This window comes from Macrotis lagotis, chromosome 6, assembly GCF_037893015.1.
Source record: "Macrotis lagotis isolate mMagLag1 chromosome 6, bilby.v1.9.chrom.fasta, whole genome shotgun sequence".
Taxonomy (NCBI): Eukaryota; Metazoa; Chordata; class Mammalia; order Peramelemorphia; family Peramelidae; genus Macrotis; species Macrotis lagotis.
Window position 1 is genome coordinate 115,878,022 of NC_133663.1, and position 16,863 is coordinate 115,894,884.

The window sequence follows — 16,863 nt, forward strand, 5'->3', positions numbered from 1 at the left end:
CACACACACACACACACACAAACACAATTTAAGAGCCATAGAAATACAATTTGAGGAAGTAGAAATTTATATGGAGACTCAACAAGGAATATCTGCACAATCAGGGCTAAGAGGTTGATAGCACTAATTATTTATGATAAATTATTTAATTTCAAAATTCAAGAATTTCTCTTTCATAAAATGAAGGAAAACACTACTTCTTTTATATATACAACACCCCCCCACGCTGCCCCAAACACAGTCAAACAAAAACATGCATACCATATTCATGACTTCATTGGTGTAAAGACTTTCCCTAGCCCATAACATTCCTTTACTTATGTAAGTGCTCTGATAGTAAATTGTGTAGGACATTGTAGGGTAAAATGATTTGCCCAGAGATTAGACTTAATAAAATGAATCTCTCTTCCGCACTTCAAGGTGAGCTGGCTAGACTTGGGTCTAAATCTCAATTCTGCCCATATTTTTTTTGGTGTAACTCTCTTTGGAATTTTGGGAAAACTGACTTCTAGAAAATTGTTGTTTCATTATCTTAATCCTAAGAAAAATTCAATTTGATTCATTAATATTTGAGTGTCCACATCATTTTAACTGGGATCATATATTGAGATATTTATAGGAAACAAGTCTCTTCTCACAAAGATTTAAAATCTGAATAAAATGTTTACAGTCAATTAATTTGTTAGTGACATTTTAAAGCTTGTGAGATGACAACTGAGATCAAATTATCCTTGGAAAATTCCTCATATTTCTGGTACTCAAATTATCTTTGAAGACTCCCAAACTTCTTTTGAATAAAGACTGCTAATTCAATCTGTCATAGCCTTAAGGCATTTTTACTTAATAAAACAGAAGGGAAAAAAACTAGACAGGGATTGTGACAGTACAGAATCTTCCAGTTAATATTTTTTTTAAAGATATGTAGGTGGTTTGGTGCCTAAAGTGCTGGGTCTGGAATCAGGAAGACATGAATTCATAATCCTGGAAAAATCACTCAACCTCTGTTTTCCTTAATCTACAGGAAAAAGGAAATGGCAAACCACAACAGTATCTTTGCCAAGAAAGCCCCATGGACATGATATTGGCATGATATGGTCCATGAATTCACAAAGAATCCAACACTACTGAACAAAAACAAGATTGTTATTTTGGGGCAGCTAGGTAGCTCAGTAGGTAGAGTGTCAGGGCTAAAGTTAGAAAAACTTCATATATCTGATCTTGGACTAACAGGGATGCTAAAAGAAAAATATGATTCCCCCAAATCCTCACAAATTTCATACCATCATTTCAGCAAAGAAAGTAGCCAACTTTTAGAAATCTCACTGAACAGAATTAAAAATATTTGGGAGTGTGTAGAGCTTATGTACATCCCTTTGGTCACTGACATACTCAACAACTCTGCACCTAAACAACAATTATCTTACTTGCCTTCCATCTGATGTTGCCAAGCTTCATAATATGATTTATTTGGACTTGTCATCTAATAAGCTCAGAAGTTCACTGGAAGAATTAGGAAAAATGGTATCTCTCAGGGAATTGCTTTTAAATAATAATCTGTTAATAGGGTTTTGTCTTATGAACTTGGTTGACTCTTCTAGCTACATATGTTTTTAACTTTGAAAGGCAATCCTTTAGCACAGGATATTCTCAGTTCATACCAGGATTCAGATAGAACCCCCAAAGTACTGAAATGCTTAACAATCTAGCAGTTCATCCAAAGCAATTTCCTCTGAAGGCAAGGATTACCCTAAAAAGCACAGGACCAAATTTTGCCTTCTGCATCATTCACATTTTTGTGTTATAATGATAAATATGACACCCCCCATCTATATGGTTCCTGCCCACCCTGGACATTACCTGGGAGTACAGAAAAAAAGGCAATTATGGGGAAAATTGCTAACTGTGATGCAGGTTTCATGAGTTTTCAGGAAGTGAAAACAGAGCAATATTTAACTTTGCCAACTTTAAACAAACATGGATATGATAGGTTTCTCTTTGTACATAGCTAAAGGTCCCTGTTTGCCTCAGTTTCCTCATATGCAAAATGAGCTGAAGAAAGAAATGGCAAGCCATTCCAGTAAACTTGCTAAGATGGAGTCATGAAGAGCAGGGCCTATTTTATTTTGCCTTTTTGGTATACTTAGCACTGTGTTTGTGTATGGAATAAGTGTTTAATAAATTCTAGTTGACTACTGATATATAATAATATATATTTAAGGTCCATACCTTAGAGGGAAGAGTCCTTGCAAGACCCTGGTTCAAAGCCTGGCTCTTGATATTTATTAATTGTGTTATGTTGAATGAGTCACCTCTGTGAGGCTGCTTCCTCATCCACAGAATTGTAATAGCACCTGTAATGACTATTCACAAGGTTGTTATAAGAGATGTATGTAAAGAGTTTTGCAAACTTTAAAGCACTATATACAAACATGCTATTATTATTAAAGGCAGTTTAGCCTTTTGGCTTTGTGGAAGTAGGAGATCATGGTCAGAGGACCACTTATTCCTGTGTTCTCACCTTCAAAAGGTCAAAGAGCTATAATTTTATTGGTTTAAGTACTCCTCTCTCAATCAATATAGATCACAAAATTCTTGTAATGTATTGGTCTTCTAGAGTGGCTTGTAGTCTAAAAATTCATCATCCCTGAGACTTTGCTGATTGGTCTTTTCTGATACTGCTAGACTGCTTTTTCAAAGACAGAAAGTCCATCCATCACCAGACCCACATCTAAGGGCTTTTTCATCTTGGGTAGGATCTTCTGGAGCTGACTTTTCTTTATATACCTTTTCAGAATCCAGAATCACCTCTATTATACCTTGAAACCCTGAAGGAGGAATTTAAAGAATCCTAAGGATTTTATTGTTTTGATTTTATGATAATTACCTAATTGTCTAATTTCAAATTACTTTAATATTTCATCAGTTATGCGTGCATACAATAACGGAATATGAATTTCAAACTAGGTTAGTTTCCCATGTTTTATTTTCTTAAACATTTTAAAAAGTCTGGGAAATATTGGCTTATGCAGGAAGTTAAAAATTGCCTTCAGGCAATTTTCACTTGCATAAATAGCTATTACTGTGTACTGGAGTCCTCCATAGCACAATGGCCTCGGCTGTGTCAGTGATCATAACTTCACATGAATGAACAAATCTCAGATAACTTAGCAAATTATGACACACAGAAGCACACACAAAGCATGGGGAAAATATTAAATGTTTTTAATGTTATTCTTTCTTGAAGCATACTTATAATGTACATTATTTGGAATGTCTCTGTTCTCATTAATGTCTAAAAATGTTGAGTCAGTTGTGCCCAAGAACCAACAATTCATAGGAGAAAGAGTCCTAGATCAAGTCAAGAACAAATCCTGAATCTGAAACATTTTAGCTATATGACCAAGGGCAAAACACAATCTCTCAATGCCCTAGGCAACCCTCTGAGACAAAAATTTAAAGATGAATAGTTTGTTCTGTCAAGGGAATTCCTAACAATTTTTGAAATTACAGAAATTGGGGGGTAAGTTATATTACACAAGAATAAGCATATTTAGCTTCTATCTTGCTTTCTCCTTTGAGTTTTGGTTTCATCAAGCCTTTTATTTGTTAATGCATTCTGTAAGAATTACTCATAAGTCTTCTATATAGAATTTGATTCAATTACATATAAGGAAGTTGGAGAGTCTAAGCAATGGAGATACAAATCCCAAGTGGAATTTAATGTCAACTAATTTAGAAGTACCACCCATTTTAAAGAATTATTTATTTGGATCAGAAAACTTGAATTGATACCAAAAATGATCCATGTTGAAACAGTATATATAAAAGAAATAAGAACTCTGGGAATGCAGTAGAATTAATAGAAGAATATTTAGATCATGGAAGCCTCAGTGTAATAACTTCAGTGGTTTGGTTTTCTCAAGAGACGTGAACTACTTCTATTGAAATAATGAATGCTCAATTTAAATAATAAGGTAATATTGGGGGAGGGAATAAATTTTACTTCTAAGAATTGTTTGTTATACTTATGTGAACATAGTTCCTCATAGAATTTTTGCCCCCTGAGAGTAGAGACTTTTACTTCTGTCAGATTTTAGTTTTCTTTTGGTTGCTGGGAAAAATCAGGGACTAATCCTTTCATTTCAGCAGTTTAGAATTTTGTTGTGCTCTAAGTAAGAAACTCCTAAGAAAGATTACTATAACTTGTTCTATAACTTATAACCTTAATTGCATAGGGCTACTAGTCAGTCAAATAATTTTCCAGGTCTCTTATGGTCAGTATGTTTCAGAAGTCTTAATGTAAGGTTTTACCCACTATGCCAAGCTTCCTTTCTTACCTTTAGATCCTGTATACTATCCAGGGTAGTGCCAAGGACAAAAAAAAATCCAATAAATGATTGCTTATTGAGTCTAACATAGTACTATAACATGTTAAACTTTAGGAAAAAATGAATGCTTCAGATTATCCCATATTATCCTTCTTTTCCTACTATCCAGTAAAATAGGAGGGAGATTTAGTGGTTTACATTTCAATTTTGCATCAAAATATACAAAATTTCACAGTCTTTAGTGTTTTGGTAAGAGAATCCTGCAGTCAGATCACCTGTTATTATAGTTTCAAGTTCCAGAGACAAATAAAGCATGAAGGCTGTTACATAAACACATTTCCATCATTTCTTCTAAAATCTCTACAGCAAGAAATACACAACCATCATTTTTATTTTTCAGTTAATTGTTTCTTTCATGGCATTAAAAATGTAAACAGCTGTTAGTAAGACACCAATATGATGAACATTTCATCACCTCCCAACTATACACAGAAAGTGTGTAGAATAGCAACTGTTTTCATTTACACCAAAGAAGATATAGAGATGCTACATGAATTACTTGAATGACTCTTTTTAAGAACACATTAGTTAGTGAACTGCTATATTCTCTTATCCATCTCTTAATTCCATAACAAGTAGTTTACTTGGTAATGATAAAATCAACATCCAATCTGAATCCCAAAATTCATTTGCTAGTTAATATATAACTCAAGTGGAAAGAAAGAAAGATTTACATTGACTTGGAAATGCCCATTTGCCAACTCTCCTTCAATAAGGAAAAAGCTACCATAATATACAAAGATTTCTGACTCTTTTTGGTACTGTAGACCGATTTTAAAACGAGAAGCAGCAGGCCATGGTTATTTGTATGCTCCAAATGGAATTAATAGAACTTATATACAAATCTTGACTTAGTACTGTTTGTCAATGTGACTAATACATCAAATCACTTAACTGTGCTGAATCTTCAATTAATTCTCTAAGACCCATTCCAATCAGCAGGTAAAATTTTTATCTTGTGTAATAAATTAGATTAAAATACATACAAAGGATATCCTTGTACTCTTCAAAATAGATATTGGTTTTAGTTTTGTTCTGATCAAGTTCATAGAATGAAGGAGTTTATAGAACAATATATTCTCCATTGGTCCCTGATTTTTCCATAAAGGTAGAGATTGCTGGAAACAAAATGGGATGCCAGAGAAGAAGGAGGACACCATTCCTGCTCCCTTTGATTTAGAGGGTAGGGAGATGGGAGGACCGACCAACATTCCTAAGGGCTGCCCTGGGTACCCATTTCACTATGCAATTCCAAAACAGCATTTTCCTTCCAAATCCCAAGCCCCATCAATGGATGCTTCCCTTGATACCAATAAGCTCCCAGGGACCCCCTCACAGCCAGGCCCCAAAGTCAAGGTCATGGAGAACAACTTCTCTGACAAGAGGGTGTTGGTGGGACTTGACTGGTCATCCTGTCCTTGAGCCTTTTGTACTGATTTTGTTTTTGTTGTGTTTTTAACCATAATGGTTGTATATCATACCACTTTATATGCGTTATATATAATATATATATATATATATATATGATTTTTAAAGGAAATGCTCAACTTCCTAGTTCTTTTTTCCTCCTGCAAGTCCCTAAACTTGCCCCAATATGTTTTTAAATTGTGAGGGTTGAACTGAGGCTTGAACCTGTTCTTGTATTTTTTTTCCTTTAACCTTGGTAGTTTCATGGATGTACTATAGCTATTTTTTTACTGGGTTTTGGTTGTTTTCTTTTTTTTTATTCTCTTCTTTTTTTTGGCAAATACTAAAAATCTCTTCAATGTAATTTCTGTGGTTTCTATTCAGCTTGGGTTTAATGTTTTAAAATAAACAAGTGAAAGAAAAAAATAGATATTGGTTGAAAGTCTACTCTAATAAGAGGTTTTGTTTTACATTTTGAATGATTAGTTAACATAAGAATTCTTTATTTTTCACAAAACCTATAATTTATTCTTTATTGAGAGTTATCAGTGAGGAGAATTCTCTCTTGATATATCTCAGTGTTTTCTCATCATAGAATGTTGTTTAGAGTACTCACATGAGATTTGGAAGGAAAGTGGCAAAGATGATAAGAACTGGAAGATGCTTGAAGAAGCCATCTTAAAATGAAGAAGTAATTTTATATGAAGAGTGATTATAAATGTAACCATTGTCACTGGAAAAATATAAAAGGAATCAAATAATTTGATTAATTTTATACTAAAAGAAAAAGATTCTACATATAGTAAATGATATTTAAAATTCTAGAATGCTGTCTGAAATCTCTTTACAAAATAACGTGCAAAAATAGAATAAATAACCAGAATGTGAACCAAGAAATTTGATTCTGCTGTTAGATCTGATAACAAAGAGAAACTACAGTACAATGAAAGGAATACTGGATTTGCAGTCAAGACCTTAATTTAAATCTCAGCTCTGCCAACTGCTACTTATGTGACATTGGATAAGTCATTCAACCACTCTGGTTCTTAATTTCATGAGAGGATTAGAATGCCTTAAAGCCAGTTTAGCTATGTCTAAGATCCCATGATTTGTTATCACTAAGTAGCTGTGAAAGAGTGGATAAAGTCACTTAAATCTCCATGGACTTTAATTTCTTCATATCAAAAATAAAAAAGTAAGACTGGATGATTTTAATCTGACTTCCAGCCATAAAATTTGATTTTTCTACAACTTTGTACAATCTCCTTGCTCAGCTTATTCAAGGGAGTTCTTTCTTCACGGCAAGTAAAGGCATCTGAATTGAAGAATCTATGAAAGTTATTTCCAGTCTATGAAATCTAGGTGTAATGATTATGCTCACTTTTTAAGATAGTCAGTCATTAACTTTTCTACCTATATATTTTTTCAAATTATTTCAATGTGTTCATTGCAGTGTTCTTTGGGCACCTTTACAAAACTAAGTTATTCATTGTATTTTCCCTGGCTCCCTGAGCTGTATTCTTTAAATCTTCTCACATAAACTATGGTACTCCATGACTAACAGAATATTCTTTTTACTCTACTTAGATTCCAGAAAGTATTATGATTTTAGCTTAATGGTATTCAAAAATGGAAGATCCTAAATGCATCTTCAACTGTATGGTATGCATTATAAATCTAATAATAATAGTTTGTCTTTCATTTTGGACGAAGATCAGTACATCAAGGAGGTGATGCCAAGACAAGCACATGAATTGAATTTGAGTGAGGGGGGTGCTATGCTAAGTCACCAGCTTCACTTTCTTCTCCAGTTATCTGGTCCAGTGATAAGATATGAACCAGGACGACTGGAGATGACCCTGGATTCAGGGTAATAAAAATTATATAACTTGCCCAAGGTCACACAGCTAATAAGTATCAGACTTTAGACATACTCTAAATTAACTTTTAGTTCCTTTCCATTTAAAAATGCTCATTTTAATTTTCACAATTTTATGCATTTTTGTATCATTGTGGAAAATAAAGCAGAGTTCAAATACCTAGAAAAAATCAAATTTCTCATTTTTAATACTTTGAGATGTTACAGAATATTGTTGTGTCACAAAAAATTATGAAAAAGGCCAATTTCAGAGGCAATTAGGAAAGTATTTATACACTGATATAGAGTGAAACAAGCAAAAGTTAGAGAACCATCTATTATAGATGTAACAATACAGTACAGAAAAATAATTTGAAAGACTTTGGAACGCTGAACAATGTAAGGATAAATTATGATTCCAGAAGATGGAAAATTAAAACCATCACTTTCCTCTTTCAAGAGAGGTTAAAAAAACCTTAAATTCAGAGGAAGATATACATTTTCAACATAATCATTTTGCTATAATGTACTATACATGTTTGCAATAAGGATTTATGAGAAATGTTAGAGAGACAGATAAATACTTTTAAAAATATTTTTAAAAGAAAAGTGACCAAAATCACTTTATTAATGACCTACAATTGAATTATCTAGGTGACACAGCAGATAAAGAGATGTTGGAGTCAATTTACGAATGAGTTACACTTTTCACTTGTAGGAATAGGTAATAAATATATTTTTGTTACTGATTGATAAATCTACAAAAATTATTTCAATTAAAATTGTAAAGTGAGATTCGTGGAATGTTTAACAATCATCTTAGAGATCATCCTATCTCAGGTCTTTCATATTACAGATCAGGAAAATGACATTTAGAAAAGTTGCAATTAGTCAAAGGTCACACAGCTAGTTTAGGACAGGATCTACACTGAAAACTTGATAACTTGAATCTTATTTTGACATTATTTTGTAGTATGTTATTTCCTGCTTTTGGTTTTAAATTTAAGGAAAAGAGAAGTTATATTCCAATTCTTTAAATAATACAATAGACAAATTTGCTAAAGATTAATTCATTTAATGATGTTCATTAAACTTCTACAAAACTTATTTAGTTATTAATTTTCAATGGTTGAGGCAGCTAGGTGACACAGAAGATAGATTCAATGTGTAAATGGGATATGCATTTTTCCCCTTTGACAAAGGTGTGGATATGTTCTGTTTGACTATGGCTGTCTGTTACAAGGATTACATTTTTTTTAAAATTTGGACTAAAAATTTCTTTTTGAGGAAAGCAACAAGAAAATTTGGAGAGCCAAACAATGAAAACAAATAAAGAAACAAAAAAGGGAAAAAGAGGGGAAAAAGTATTCTTAAATGCTTAAAAATCATAGAAGAAAATTTAAAAGAAAACGATAAGCAGTATAGCTTTGGAGGAAATATGTTTTACATATTTTACATTTTACATATATTTTAAAAGTAAGCTATATTTTAAGCCTATAGAAAGGAGCAATGCGTAAGACTGGAAACACAAAAGGGTCAAATTATTAAGAGCTTTAAATGTGAAATAGAAGAAATCTTATTTTATTCCAAAGGAAAAAGGGATTCAGTGGAATTTGACGAGTAAGGAAGAAAATTTTGTGACTGAATGGAAGAGAAGTTTAAGTGCAGAGATACTTTAGGCATAAAGACCAAATTATGCTACCTCAATAATGTAGCACAAGATAATGAGGGTCTAGATTGGAATAGTGGCAACATCAGTGGAGAAAAAAGAACACATAGCATGATGCTGTGAAAACAAAAATAATATGATTTATTCATTTTATGTAGGTTGTCTAAGACTGAGGAAGAATAGGAATATGTTTGTGTCCTTAGTAATAAGAGGATAATTATCAAGAGGAATAGGTTTTGAGGAAAGATATCAATTGAGATTTCTGAGAGAGAGTCATTTTGAAAAGACAACTGGTGACATGGATCTAGTAAGAAGAGAGATATGAGAGAGAGAGAGAGAGAGAGAGAGAGAGAGAGAGAGAGAGAGAGAGAGATAAGATAAGATACATGGATGGATGGGTAAGCATACAATCTATAGAGATGAAAATTTAGTACATATAAGTTGATGAGACCACCAAGTAAGACAAGAAAGAAAAGTATGGGACCTTGGGGAAGAACCACAAAAGCTAGGTATACCATGAATATAGAATCTGCAAAAGACAGAGAAGGAGTAGACAGCAGGAAAACCAAAAAGAGAATAATCTCATGGGAAAAACCCAGAAAGAAGGCAGTATCAAGGAGGAGAAGGTCATTAATAGTGATACTAGAGAGGATACCATACCATAGTTACCATAGACAGGTCTAGAAGGATAAAGACTGAGAAAAATAAATTAAATGTCAATTAAAAGATTATTAGTAACTTTGGAGAAAACTTTTTTTTCAATTAATGACAGGTTAGAAGTCAGACTAAAGAGAGAACCTGAAAGAAGCACTAAATATAGAAAATTTTTTTAAATCCAGTTCTTCCTGGTTCCAAGAATATTGCCCTATCTACTATCCACTGACCATCTCCAATCCTTCTAATGGTTGTCCTTCATTCTCAAAGAATATCATGACATCAGGGGAGGTGACAAGCATAGGAATTGGATTTGAGTGAGGGTTTGCTGTGCTAAGTCACCAACCTCACATTCTTCTCCAGAGCCATCTTGGTCTAGTGGTCAGATATTTATCAGGATGACTAAAGATGGCCCTGGATGCAGAGCAATCAGGACTAAGTGACTTGCCCAAGGTCACACAGTTAGTAAGTGGCAAGTGTCTGAGGCTACAGTCGAACTCCCATCCTCTTAACTCTACAACCAGTGCCCTATTCACAGTGTCACCTGGCTCCCCCTCCAGTCCTCCTAATTTATATCCAGCCACTGGCCCCAGGTGTCTGTAGAGGAGAAAGTGAGATTGGTAAATTTGCATAGCCCACCCTCATTCAAATCCAATTCACTTACTTATCAGAACATCACCAAGGCCAAATCATGACCTTCTTCAAGAGTAAATGACATCTTCATCATCATCTATCCACCAAGCTATACTGTTTCTCTCTATAATAGTAACATGGGTTATATTTTCCCATGTCATCTCAGATTTCTCATGTCATGAATTTTTTCATTGAAAATTATTATATTTCTACTATAATATGTAAAAAAGCAAATGTGCTTTAGATGAAAAAAATTAAGATGTTTAAAACTAGCTTTTAGTGAGACAATGCTGACACAATTTAATTTGGAAAGTTAACCTCCTATACATAACTTTGACCAAAAATTTTTAGAAAATATAGACATGGTGCAGCTAGATGGCATAGTAGATAGAGTACCAGACCTAGTGTCAGAAAGACCAGAGTTCAAATTCGACCTCAGATACTTAACAATTATTTTATCTGTGTGACTTTGGGCAATTCACTTAATCACAATGCTCTTCAAAAAAGAAACAGGAAAAAGAAAATAAAGGCATAATTTAATTTCTTGATATAAACATGCATATATAAATCTTGATTAAAAGAATATATAAATGATATTAAAAATTAATTCAACAACTATATGCTAAATTCTTGAATATGTCATTAAGTACACAGTTCTTCTTACACCTTTCTGAAAGTACAGGTAGATAATCATGACATAAAACATTAAAAGGAATTTATTCCTATACATTTCATTAGTTGAGGGAGGATGTTGCTACTGATTCTACTGAGTAAACTAAGCATTTGAGATTTTCATCCTTCCTTTCCAATTTTATTGGTGAGATTAAGCACAATTACTTAAAAGACATGCTTTAGGTTTCGTTTATTTTCATAGTTTATTTCCTGGAGCTTTGTGAAATAAATTCAATTAAGAAAACAATGAAAATCACACATATCATTTGTTTTTCCTCTCTAGTAAATGACAACTATCACCCTTTATGCTAATTTGAGAATACCTTATGCCCACTGAAAAGAAATTAGAATCATTTGGACTATGCCGTATTAAGCAAAAAATAAAATCAACGTGGATTTTAATTGCCTAAAATACGATAAGACATCAGACTAGATGATGTTTAGGTGGGATTGTATAGGGTGAATTAATTAATACAGTCTCTAGTTTTCAGTCCATTAATATCAGTTTCCAGTCTCCAGTCCATTAATATTCTAACATAGAAAAATATATCATTTTTATTACTCTATATGGAAAGTTTTCAAGTTTGAGGAATTCTGGGTTTTCTGAAAAATGTTTTCTGGCCATGTTAACAGTTCTTTCTGGCTACATTTGAATCTGTGGGATACTGTCATAAAGTGGAATGACATTGTTAATTATAATTTCCTGTTTATTTTAATGACAACTGAAAGGCTTTTGTAGTTTTCTAAATGAGCCACTGGGTCCCTTTTTTCTGCCTGGGTAGAACCTACCAATGAGTAACAATATACATCAGGGATACTCTAATTACTTGAACAAACAAAGGTCACCTAATTCCTGGCAAAATGAATAGCTTAATTATATTGTTTCATAGAGTCTTGCGGGCAAATGTCACTCAAGGAAAGAAAAAAATAGCAAGAGAAGAAACCATACTCAAGAATGAATTTTGGAGAAATCCATAAGATTTGCTACAAAGGAAATACATCAAACCACTAAGAGGGAGGTTACCTCTCTTTTTGAGAAGATATTTTCTATTTTTAAAGTAAACTGTTTACATGAAAAACATTTAGTTTAGAAAGAATTTTTAAAAATTCTCTTGGTTTTCATATGGTTATAAATGTATATGACCATTTATTAATTATCTGTTATATGAAGACTTAGAAACCTCTATAATTGTTTGAATTTGTTTCATTATGCCTACTGCAATTATTTCAACCAATTCAGTTCTCAAAAATAACCTCAATAAAATTATCCTCATGATACAGGCAGTTTTAATTTACTTGTAATAATTAAAAAAGACAACTGCATATACATAAGTGCAACACATACACAAACACACTTTTTTGTAAAGCAGATTTAATGATAGTTCCTATTACTACCATCTCCATATTCCAAGAATTCCTTAAGTATTTTCTACATCAACTGTTGTTTCCCCATTAGGTTAGATAACAGATAGCACAATTTTATAGATTTGTAATAACCTCTGTTTATTATTGACCTTGAATCCCTATAGTCAGGCTCACAAAAACAAGGATAGTATATAGACATGTAGTATAGTCATGCACACAATACATATATATATATATATATATATGTATATATGTGTGTGTGTGTGTGTGTGTGTGTGTGTGTGTGTGTGTGTGTGTGTAAGTATGTATGTACATGCACATATGCATTGTGTAACTAAGAAAATTCTGTGATATTGGTGATCCCTACCTGTGTGCTAGGGGAAGAATGGGGCTAGGGTGAACAAAATAGCTGTATTTGATCAACGGCTTTTCTTTTCTACAAAGAATGTCCTTTAAATGACAGTTGTGATTATTGATTTTTTTATATGTTCTTGTATTTCTAATTTCGAACTTGATGTTCCTTCTGCCTGAATTCTTTTCACAAATCTGTGTGTTGCTGGTATAAAGGATTTAAACAAAGGATTTAAACAAAAAATCAGAATTAGCAAGACATCAAAATTTGCTTTCACTCTAGCAGTTGAAGAGAGAGAATAAAATGATCTTCCTTCTAAATCTTGCTTCTGTTCAACACATATATAGTTAGGAATAATTCATATGGAATTGTCTGAAATATTTTAATATGCCTGTGGGTAGCTTGTATGGACAACTGTCATTTAAACTAAATATTAGCTCTAGAGAAATTTTGTTTTTGTTTAGAGGGTTTTTTCATTTTCAGTTCCAAAGATGTTTTGTGCTTCCCCCACTTATTGAGAAAACAAGAAAAAATAGTAATAAGGCATATGAAGTCATTAAAACATATTCTCATGTTAACCATATTAAGATAATAAAGCAAGGAAAAAACAGTTTTAAAGAATATTTCAATCTTCACTTGGAGTTCATCAGTTCTCTTATTAGAGATGTATAGCATTGTTTTATCATAAGTCCTTTTGAATGGAAGCTTCAATTATGATGGCAAATCTATAAAAACTTTTTCCCCCAGTAAGCATTCATAAACTATTTGTCTCCTACTATTGAAATCCAGACAAACTGCCATTAGCTGCTGCTTTTAATAGAGCTGTCCAATACCTCATTGTATTAAAAAACAGGAATTAAAACAAAACAGGAATCTCTCTTCATTCCCCTGGAAGACAGCAAAACACAGGTGTAAGATTTCACCTTTCTCAGTACCTCAAAGAGAATTCTTTATCTAGGTTGTCCTTTCTTCACTTATATATTTGCCTCCATCCCTTTGTTTATATTGTTTTCTCCTACTAGAATGCCCTTGTATTAACTACTCTTGTTAGTTAAATCCCTGCCCATCACTGAATACTCGGTTCAGTTTCCCCCAACCAGAAGCCTCATTCCAAGCTACAGTGATATTTTCCATATTTTTGAATCTTACTTTTTCACTTACATCTAAAGAAAGGTTTCAACATTCATTTTTTGTAAGCTTTTGAGTTCCACATTATTCTGCCTCTTTCCCTTCCTTCTCCCCTCCTCATGATGAATAATCCAATATAGGTTATACATGTATAATCATCATATTTCCATATTAGTCAAGGATATTTTCCATTTCTAAACTCATGGGACTTAATAGTTTAGACTAATCATTTGGAAATTAGGTATATGGTTGTAGGTATACTGTGATGATTCATTGGGTTTTTTACAAAGTCAAAAGGTCTAGAAACAGCCTCTAGCATATTTAGTTGTCTACTTGTGAGGGATTTAATGACAGATCATGGGGGAAAAATCACATAAGAAATGGTAAAGGAATGCTATCTAGAAGGGTTATTCAAATATTAGAGGAAGATTATCTCATTAGAATGCCCTGTCAAGTCGGATAGGTAGTTATTTCCCATAAAGTTACTGAAACCATTCTCAAAACTTAATTGGATAATGTTTTTCATGACTACACATTTTTAACCTATCTCAAGTAACTTGCTTTCTCAATTAGGGGGATTGGGGTAGTCAGGGAGAGAATTTGTGACTCAAGACTTTAGAAGTGAATGCTGAAACTGTTTTTGCATGTAACTGGCAGGAAAAAATAATTAAAATATTAAAAAAAAGAAAAGATGGGGGAAAGACTTAATTGGGTCAGAGAGAAAAGAATGAGGTCAAGGATATCTTTTTGGTTTGACTGAAATCAAAATAAGTTAAAGATCATAAAGACCCAGCTGTTCTCAGACTTGATCAGTGAATCACTAGAGCAGGGAAGAAACACAGAAGCTCTGAAGCTGCACTCAGTAAAAATCAAGGTTGTATCTCACTGATTCTCTTTTGTTTATGTGTATGTATGGATTTTTTTGTTTTGTTTCTCTTTTTGCTTTGAATGGCTTTCTTGCTATTAATAAATGGATTTTTTCCTTATTAACTATCAGATGTTCTATGAGTGTTTTATGTTGTTGTTCTCAACTGAATTATTAGATTTACCTGGGTTAAAATTGGCCTATCATGCAATCACATTCATGATATCAAAGATTCATTTAGCTATCATATGTACTTTCCAATACCTCCCTACTTTGAAAATATATTACTTCAATTATTATTTAATTTTCACATGTTTAAACCTTGTCTTCCTAACTAAACTGGGCAAAGGAGTAATATAATTTCTTAGTAAACTCACTGAGCCAAGAGTCAGACCATAGAGCTCCAGAAGTGGTTTTCAAGGAATTGGGTACCAATCATTTATTTGTTTATGGTTTCAGACTGGACAATATCTAACTGCCCTGAAAGTCTTTCATTCTGAGATTGAAGTTTTATATTTTCCCCCAGAAAGTGGCACAGTACATTGAACACAGCAGGTATTCAATAAATATGTTTTGATTTGATTTAGTTATGAGCTAAATGATTTTTGGACTGGTTATAAAGCTAAGTTTATGGACAATTCAGTCATAAATTCTCAATGATAGCTTGATCTCATCATTAACTTAATGTTCATTGAATATCCAATTAGAAATATTTCATTATAATTCCTATAGTAGATTCGAATCTATATCTAGAATACTGGATATACCTGAAATTTAATATACCTACTGTTATATCAAAACAGAAAAAATATATTAAAGAATAATTGATCAGTTACTACCCTTGTACAAGGTTTATTATCTCCCAGGGGTTTATCACTATCTCTAATTAATTTAGAAATACTGAAATAAGAGACAGAAAGAAAACTTCCAACAGTTTATAAGTACAATTTAGCCATAATGTGAATATTTATTATTTTTTCTATCCAAATAATATTCACCTGATAGATTTAATACAGATTATTGTTTCTAACAAGATAGGATTAATGAATAGTTGTTTTCACGTTGAACATTATGGAAGTCAGCCAAAAAAATTAAAAAAAAATAATTGTTACCATGGGAATTACTTCATTGTTATATGTGCATATATTTTCACAGTCACCTGATGCTATGGTAGGAAAACCAGAGTTTGAGAAATTACATGGAATCCTTGGATGTGAAATGTCTGCAGAGTCATTGTTCCAATTAGTGTTCTACAAATTGATGAAAAATAAATCCCAAAGACACAAATAGGCCATTTGGAAATGCCACAGGAGAATGAAAGTATTAAAAAGAGCTATCAATTAATATTTTTGTCCTATCCCTTTGAAAATTTTCTGTATATTGGTGGGGAAAGACAGCATGGAACTTCTATAAGAACAATGTCCTTATTGCTAAGAGACATTTTATTTCCAATTCTGCTCTCAAATTTATTTACTGTGTACACAGATGTGACTTTACTCCTTTGTAAAAATGTGATTATAAGGAATATAAGTAGTATTTATCTCAGATATGTTATGAGATTTAGATGCTGTAATGTAATCCCAGAGTCAAAAGAACTGAGTTCAAATCTCCTCACCCAATTATTAGCTGTGTGAATCTAGGTAAGTCACTTAACCTTTGCTTGCCTTAGTCTTTCCCTCTGTACAATGGGAATAATAATAGTATTTTATAAAATAGAAATAATAATATCTCCCCAGAGGTATTGTGAAGATCAAATGAGATATCTGTGAAGTGCTTTGCAAACAAAGTTCTATGCTAGCTAAGATAATAATGATGTTGAAGATGGAGATGATGTGAAGAAGGATTTTATAAAATATCATTTATCTATTATTT

At 32.6% G+C, this 16,863-nt stretch overlaps 1 protein-coding gene and 1 pseudogene across 5 annotated transcripts in view; one reads left to right on the top strand and one right to left on the bottom strand.

The window, feature by feature from the left end:
* The window catches only part of PCDH9 (protocadherin 9), a 1,046,490-nt gene that overhangs the window by 407,466 nt on the left and 622,161 nt on the right, over positions 1–16,863 (bottom strand). The gene's annotated exons all lie outside the window — the stretch shown is intronic.
* LOC141491503 (CCR4-NOT transcription complex subunit 6-like pseudogene) lies at positions 1,233–2,009 on the top strand (annotated as a pseudogene).